At 38.2% G+C, this 8733-nt stretch overlaps 1 long non-coding RNA gene across 1 annotated transcript; it reads left to right on the top strand.

Moving 5' to 3' along the window:
* Window positions 1-679: 679 nt before the first annotated feature.
* LOC104512133 lies at window positions 680-5070 on the top strand. The gene is made up of 5 exons (XR_727919.1): window positions 680-868; window positions 2128-2223; window positions 2834-2982; window positions 3545-3650; window positions 4719-5070. It is a non-coding gene; the product is annotated as an uncharacterized LOC104512133 (long non-coding RNA).
* Window positions 5071-8733: the final 3663 nt, after the last annotated feature.

Raw genomic sequence — 8733 nt, 5'->3', positions numbered from 1 at the left:
ACCGTTCTATGATTCTATGATGTTTGCAGTCCTGGTCTGAGTCAGTTCAGTTAGCTGATTTGGTAGAAACCAAAATCTGGAAAAGTTGTTTTTTCTTTGTCTCAACCAGCTGAATCCTTCAACTGCTGTGCAGATCTGACATGGGACATATAAAATTGATTTTCAGTTGTTTTTCAGCAGCAGTTTCTTGTTAGAATCCGAGTTACCAGCAGTTGAATTCGGTCAGCGGATCCAGAAATTATCACCTAGAAAAGAGGGTACAGTGACAGCCATATTCCATACAGTATGATCACATAAGCATGTTCCCTATGGAATTAGGCTAAAAGTCTGTATCCAGCCTGGCAGGGCCGAGGTGGACTGTGTTACAGCAGAAACATCTACTGTCCAGTGAGTCTAGATAGTCCTGTGGTGCATCCATCTTTGGTCTCATTCTCTGGACAATAGGACATCGAATTGAACTTCCTTGTCTCTTAAATACCCCTGTTTATAAACACAGTGTGGTCTGTCTGTCTGTGCCTTGGATGAGATGCACATTGTCCTCCTGACAGGATATAAATTTTTCTCCACTAAAAAGGCAAATAATCCCTAATGTCTGTCACAAACTGTTGTTTGGCAAGATTCTTTGCATCAGATACCTGTGTTAAGAACAGTGTTGCTAAATATTTTTGTGATTTTCTTGCAGGGTGCTGGGCCTCATGTGCATCGCCCGGTAGATGCTGAAGGCCTAATAGCTCATACCAGTACCTCACCTCAACAAATACCAGAACAGCCAAATTTTGCAGACTTCAGCCAGTTTGAGGCATTTGCTGTTTCAGGTGTAAACAAAGAGGAAGAAGATGAAATCGAAACACACTCAGAAGCCTTGCAGGTGAGTAGAAGTGAAGAACTTGTCAGTTACTTAATACCACTAACAGTTATGAGACTTTATTAAAAGCTACTTCTGTTGTTTGAACTCAGTTGGTTTTTTATGGTGTCCCAATCCATTGCTAGAAAGCAGTTACGTTAGCCACTGCAGTTACACTTACATAGTGACTGCCAAACACCTAGGCAGAAGAGATGTTTTCTTCTCGGTTCTTGATTGTAATTTAAAAGATTTTGTGCTTATTAGCATACATGTGCACAAACATAGTTGTGTTGGTGCATTTTAAGACTTAGCATGGGCAAAACTTTTCTTCTCACTTTTACCAGCCTTCCAAATGACTTACTAGTAAGTTTTAAAGTGGTCTGTCTTAATAAACGAGATGACTGTCAAGTGCTGTAAACATCTGCTAAAACTCCAGTAATCTGGTTTTGCTCGAAGCCACTGGACAAACAGCTGACGTGAACAGAGCTCTGGCATCCTTCTGTAATAGGTCATTTCAGATATTTACAAAACCTTGTTTCTTACTACAAACACAGGACTAAAAGTTCATAAGCCTCAGGATTTATTCCTATTAATGTCATAATAGCTTACTGCTGTTACATGAGTTACTTTGTGTCTTCCTTGCATAATTTTTAGCCTTCATCCAGATTTTAAGTTCTCTGAGGCACTTCTGCATCCTCAGTTGCAAATGTACCTGTGATGCTTTGAAGTTCTCCCAACTATCAGCACTTTGTCCCATGGAAGGGATTAAGCTTTGGCAGTAACAGGTAGATAACAGTGGTCATGTAATGGCAGAAACAGCTGTAGTAGTTTGTTGTCAGGCCACAGTCTCTTTTGTACTTCTGCAGTGCCTCATAACACTGGGGATTTGACTTTATTCAGAGCTCTTCTTGCGTCCAGAGTACAATGCTGCAAAGCAGAGTATTTTCAAATAATTATTTTGTCTTTTTTTTTTCGTAATTATTTTAGATTCTGTACAGAATCTTGGTTTCTGTGTCAAAAGACAGTATGGCTTTTTACAATGTGCCTCTTCTGTAAGCTGCTCACAAAACAGTGTTTGTGACTAAGGTAGTTTTAGATGATTTTGTTCCAAAGCAGGTATTGTTGTGTTCCAGCCTGTGCTTCTGAAGAAGACTGGAACTGGAATTTTTGCGCTAACTGTATTCATGTATCAGAAGCACAGCATACTTCCATCTAATCCAACTGTTGCCAAATTATTTATTTGTTAATTAGTAGCATTCTAAACATAGTTTGTATCCCTTTAGGTTGAAAAGCCCTCTGATTCTGCAAGTTCTCTTAGAGTTGCCAAAGCGGATGGAAGAGTTGAAGACAAAGCACCTGCTAATGTCCCCGCTAGTGCGGTATGCGAAGTACACTTGGGAGGAGAATGCAGTTGTCTGATGTATTTGAAGTTACACAACTGTTTTGGTTTGCAACAGCCACTTTATACACTTCCACTTGAACCCAGTTTTCTTAGGTCCAGTATGTGCTTGAAATAGGCAAATTTGTGGTGAATGTTTGCTTCACATGATGTACGTGATTAGCTTTTGGGATAGCAGAAAATTAAGATAGTTTTAAGTGTTTGAATTTCTGAAACAGCAAAACTTTTAGTGCAGAACTTGGTTAACAGCAGCTGGTTTTGTTACAGACACGTAGTCACTGGGGGGAAGCATGCTCAGAGGTGTTGTTTATTTGCAGTTGTCAGCTGTACCATGGTGTTTCCGCTTGCACAGGTCTTTGTCAGTGTGTAGGAACTCAGTGGTCTGGGCACCAAGGGGTAGGATTTAGTACTTAATTTTTTTTCCCAGACCATACGAGAACGCAGCCAGATGTCTGTCAGAAAATACCTGATAGGCTGTAAATTCAGTTAGCTCAGTAACTGGTTTTGAGAATATGTAACACAAAGTACCAGGTTATAATCCAAGTAAAATGCAGGTTGTGAGAATCAACAGGCTGTGTTTTCCCCTTCAGGGTAAAGGCACTACCCCACTTGCTCCACCACCAAAGCCTATTCGCAGAAGATTAAAATCAGAAGATGAGCTAAGACCTGAAGCTGAGGAACATACACAGAAAACAGGTGTCATAGCTGCTGTTCTTGCTTCACAGCCATCTATTCCTAGGTAACCCAAGAAGTGTATAAATACATCTGTTACTGGAAAGTTTACATTTGAACAGCATACACAGTTTCTGTTCTAGGAGTTGCCAACAATTTCAGTGTGTTTGAATTACATTAACTTAACAGTTTAAAGATTTTTGGTTTTTAAACAAGATAATCCCGAAGCCTCTACTACTGACAGACCAAGTATGGTGGAAGTATGAAGATTTTGATTTTAAATAATGGGCTCTGTGAACATTCCAAGATCTATAGTATTTGTGTCGTAGCGTGAAAGTAGGCTATTACATTAGTCACTTCGGGGTAAATGAATGTGGTACGGTGTGTTGGGACTTCAGAAAATTGGTTCTGACGAGTTTTTTGAAATGCTCTTTCTTTGAAACCACGTATAAGTGGATTCCATGCAGACAAACAAGGTCAATTGAGCCAAGCAGAAGAGGGAAAATTACAGTGTAACGAGTTAAAAAAATTTGAAAAGTGGATTCTGCTCATTTAAAAAAGAGGGACGATAAATGAGATTCAGTTAAGCAACAAAATTACTTATTACAGTACTTCTAATATATTCCCAGGTCAGTGGGGAAAGACAAGAAGGCAATTCAGGCATCAATCAGACGTAACAAGGAAACCAACACTGTTTTGGCCAGATTGAATAGTGAACTACAGCAGCAACTAAAGGTAATTCCCTAATCTTTGTCTGTTTAAGGGAGGAGCCTGAGAGGGCAAGATGGCAGTGATGCCCAGTAACAGGCATCCCTGCAAGCCAGTGATACACATAGCAGAGGGTAATGGTATAAAATATTCAGTTGTTTTTATAGATCATAGAATATACCTATTGTGACAAGCTTTGTGGAATTCCAAAGGACACTACTACAAAACATGCTTTTCAATATATTGATTTTCTTCCAGCTATGCTGAAAACATAAAAATCAGAAATTTTTAATTTAGTATTAATTATTCAGTGTAGCTGTTGTGGTCATCCGATACTTTAAAAGCAGTATTGAGAACAGCAGCAGAAGTGGCCTGCTTCCTGAAGGAAAAAGCAAACCTTAAGGTCTTTGTAGAATTGTAAATATGTTTAAACAAATATAGTAATCTGGAATACAGAACTTGCAGCTTAAGAACAACAATAGTCATCTGCTTGTCTAGGTCAGCTATTATAGTTTTGGATTTATGTGTAGCCACCATCTTAACATCTTTCACGTGCCATCTTCATTCCCTTAAGAGATCAATTATCAAGTTGTTAATAAAATCTTAAATGTAAACATGAATTAATGTGGTACTGGGAGGTAGGCCATCTTAAAAGTTGTAAACCTGAATTTCTGTTGTTAGCGCTTGAGAGTCAAGGTGCATGAAATTAACAGAAGAGGGAAAACTGGGGGGAGTAAAATTGAGTTTCAAATCCTTTAACTGAGATGAGAGCTTTTACCCCCTGAACACTATAGGCTTCATTTGAAAATACTATAGCTGGGTTGGCAGCAGGTTGGAGTTTGTGGTTTTGGGTGATTTTAAAGGAATGAAGAAATACTAAATGGCTTCACCTCTGAGCAAGGTATTGATTTTCATTTATGAGTAATTACCAGTCAGCCAGTCTTCCGTTCGGATTGTGGGAAGAGTTCTCCAGGTTCTAGAGAAGACCCGGACGTTTGTTCTCAGTACTGAAGCTGACATCTAGCGGTTTTGAGCGCGTGAGGAGATTTTTAATACTTGTTCTCAGACAGTCAATAGAAAATCTTTCTGTTGTAGGATGTTCTTGAAGAGAGAATCTCCCTGGAAGTCCAACTGGAACAACTTCGACCCTTCTCTCACCTCTAAGCCTACTGCCGTTAACTGTGAATTTACTAATTTTGAAAGGGGTATTGGTTTCAAAGCCTATTTAAAGATCCATGCATCTAGCTCAGTGCACTGTATTTTACATTAAATGTTGTGGTTCTGTTTTGTCAATTTGTTCACTTTTGTATTTAAGTATTTTAATTTCAGTACAGAGAAAAAGAAAAAACCAACATTTTTCCTCGAATGTGACACTGCCTCTCACATCACTTTCTGTGGGCATCCGTGATCTTTGTTGGACTTAGGTTTGCAGAGTTTGCCGCCAAAATTTCCAACTGGAATTTTTTAGTAGTTTTGGGTTATTTTTTTCCCCCCCCACTGAAACATCTTTGCAGAAGAGGATTGCTAATCAGTTGACTTTAAGCACATAAACTCTTATTTCACTGTGGCATGTATTTTCTTGAGCCAGAAAAGACAAAAACCAGTAATCTGTCATCAGCCAGTGTTAGGTCCCAAGCTGCCTTTCACAATTGGAAAGTTGTTCACAATCCTAGAAAGCCTGCTTCTTCGTAATAAACCAACTTATTTGACGGAGTTCTTGCAGGCTGTTTGCCATATCAGCTGGATTTGATTGTGTGTTTGTTGCATACATTACAGAGTATGTAACCACAGATTGCCAGGTGTTCACATTTTATCCGTTCATGATCGTGATTCAGCCGCATGCATACGAAGGTTTATGGTACAATTGGTAGTCTGTCAAACAGGCCCTTCTCAGTCCTCCCTTTTGTGAAAAGAGTTGGGTGTAAATCCCCAACATACTAATTATACATTGCCTAAGCACCACCTGTAACTGCATGTTTCACACATTATCTTTTAATAACAGATCATGTCCACCAGTCTTCACTATAACAAATCGTATTGTCAAGTAATGTGTCAATACCTCTATGAACTTCTAACTCCCAGCAAAAAAAAAAAAAAGTTAAACAAAAAACAGACAGTTTTCTTCTTAGGAATTCTGGGGTACCTTCTGTCATCTTGTTTCCAGGCCTTATTTCTCTGGCATATAGACAGGCTTCACTATTAACAGAGTTCCCTGAGTGTATCCTGCTATTCAGGTTGATGTACTGTATTAGGATTTGTTGTATATTGTATGATACACACCTTTTGATCTCATATGTAAATTTGCATTAATTGCTGACTAACAGCAGATATTCTATTTAATGGCTTCTTCTGGCTGTGGGATCATAGATGTTTAACTGCATGGATGTATCTCTGCAGAATCAGAACTAGCAATTGTGTGATTTTTACACCAATAAAACAGCACAATATTTTAATTTTGTTGATTCATCTTTGCCCTGGGAATTAAAACTCATTCAGACAGCGGGGGGGGTTTATTACAGGTCTGCAGGGATATTTTAATTTTGTAGCATGTAAAAGAAACAGTTAATCCCTTGACCATTGTCTTCCCTCATTTTTTAGCTGATGGTCAGAAGTGATCAAACTCTCTTGGTAATCTGTGGCTTATACTCCTTTTGTATCCTCCTAAAAGCAAATTTAATATAGTTGTAATACCTGAGAAGTAAATGCTAGTGCTGACTTGAGTCAAAGAAATGTATAGTTCTTTAGTCTTCATTTCTGGTTTGATTTCCTTGTGAGTACCTTTCAAAATTAAAACTAAATGGATCGCCTGTTAGCAGTCCTTATCCTCACTGTCTCACTTCTGTGCTTAAATGAAACTCTCTTAACATCTGCTTCCCTTACAAAAGGATAGCTCAAGTCAGATTTTTCCACGGGGTATCCTGTTTGTTAAGGTGAAAAAGAAGTATTTCTGGTTTTGTTTGTCCTGTACAGATTGGAAAATTACGTTTTGGGGTTTTTTTTAACTATGACTATTCCAAATTTTTTTTCCAATGTCATGGAAGCGTTGCAGATGGCTTATGTATATAATCCAAAACAGGATTTCCTGGTATGAAAGACACGAATGTTGTAGTTGCATGAAAAGATGCTTCCGATTTGCATGTGAACGGATTAAGAAATGATAGCTAAATGGGCTCCGTATAAAGGTTACACATAAATTACATTTCAGCTATGTCTTGTCAATTGGTAGATAAAGTGAGAGACACTGGCTTTAAAAAATAAATAACATACAACCAGGGAAATGCAAAAAAAACCCCAACAAAACCAAAAACAACCAACCCACAAGACTTTTAAGTTGATGGACTAGTTATTTCCATTATAACTGCCAAATAACAAGACCAGTGTTTAAAAAAGTGGGTCACTTACAGTTGGTTTGAAATCAACATTCTTTGACGGCAGCATCTTGTCCGTAGTTTCTTTTAAAGTTAAAAATACATTTTAAAATAGAACTATTTTCATATTAACATTTAAGTATTAAGCCTGTGTTTATAGCAGCAGGATTCTTAAATCAGAATTTGACATTTTAAGCTTAAATGTACATAAATGCCTTTTACATTCAGACGTGACGTGTACATACGAATTTCTGTAACATCCGCATCCTTCTGGTAGACTACAGGTTAGTGTTTCAGGTGAAAAACTTAGGCTATCAGAACATTTTTGTGTCTTGCCAACAAGTCTATTTTTAAGAATTTTTGTGGATTGCTTTTAATGCATCCTTCAGTGCGTTTTAAACCAGTTTTTCATGATCAGAAGAGCTTTCTAACTGAAAAAGTACTTGCGTCTCAAGAACATCGCTGCCGATGATGTTCAGAAGTTACCTCACATAGTAATGTAGCCCAGCTTCAGTCCCCTACAGAATTATTTCCTTGTCTTGTCCGTTTGTTTGATCTTGATCCAGCTACTTGATGAATTATTTTTTTTCATGAACTTAGATTGTAAGCTCCTTGGGGCAAGGAACTGTGTACTGTATGGGAGATGTGCTCTCTGTATTGCAAGTGTAAATGTAGACTGCTCAATAGTACGGAGTGGGATTCACGTACCCAGCTGGCATGGATGGGCAGCAGCATGCGCTCCTGAAACACCCGCAAAACGTTTTTCTTCAGACTTTGCCATCGGAGGAGCCTCTCTCTCCTCGTCCGATTCGCATTGCCTTTGTTTCTCTTACTAATGTGCCTCTTTCTTCATTCCGCTTGCTTTGGAGTTGCTTTTTCCTCCATTCATTGCCTGTCTTTGGACTGCAGAGAAGGTTTCCAAACTGTAAAGGTAAAAAGCTGAAAAGCCTTTTTTTTTTTTTTGAGTAGTATTTTAAGTACCCAATGTAAGTTAGTATTTTCAATTTTTTTTGTACTTCACACGTCCCTCGTTTTACTTGCAACTGTATAGTACCTGAACTAGAGGTTCTCTTATTACTGAAAATGTCTTACATGGGGTAAACAAAGTTGGGGTTATAAAAACTTAGTTCTAAAGATAATAAATCTGCAGCATTGTTTCTTGTGTGAGATGTCTCTGTCCCTTACGGATGGGGTGTGCTGTGGTTACGCCCTACATTCAGGGCAAGGTTGAGTTACTCTCCTGTTTGTCCAAACAGCTGTGCAGTTTGTCTCTAAATGTAACTTTACGGATGACCTAGTCTGCATCACTTTTTCCTAAAAAAAAAAAAAAAAAAAAAGAGATTTTAAAAAAAAAATTAACTGTCTCCTGACTCATTCAGGTCTTCGTTTCTAGTAGAACGTAGTTTCCTGAAATGATAATACATTACAAAAACATGTGACTCCCCGGGGAGTAACAACAGTGCAATTCTCAGTGTGGAACGTAAGAAACCAACTTCGGTGTTTTAAACATTTGCATGTTTACGTTGCTTAAATACTTGAAAACAAAGCAGACCGCGTGCAGTTGAGTATTCAGTTATACTCACTGAAGTTCCTTTTTTTTTTTTTGAGACCTACAACTTAATTTCATAAGCAGAATTCCAGTGTGATCCGCATGCATCTTGGTGTACTAATCACTGGTAATATAATACGGCTCTCTAGAAGACAACACATGAAAACCAAGGACTTTAGTCTCTAACAGCAAA

Source organism: Eurypyga helias, unplaced genomic scaffold (assembly GCF_000690775.1).
Source record: "Eurypyga helias isolate BGI_N326 unplaced genomic scaffold, ASM69077v1 scaffold29827, whole genome shotgun sequence".
In the NCBI taxonomy this organism is placed as follows: Eukaryota; Metazoa; Chordata; class Aves; order Eurypygiformes; family Eurypygidae; genus Eurypyga; species Eurypyga helias.
The sequence above is the reverse complement of the archived record's forward strand: the minus strand, read 5'-3'. Positions and strand labels throughout refer to the sequence as shown.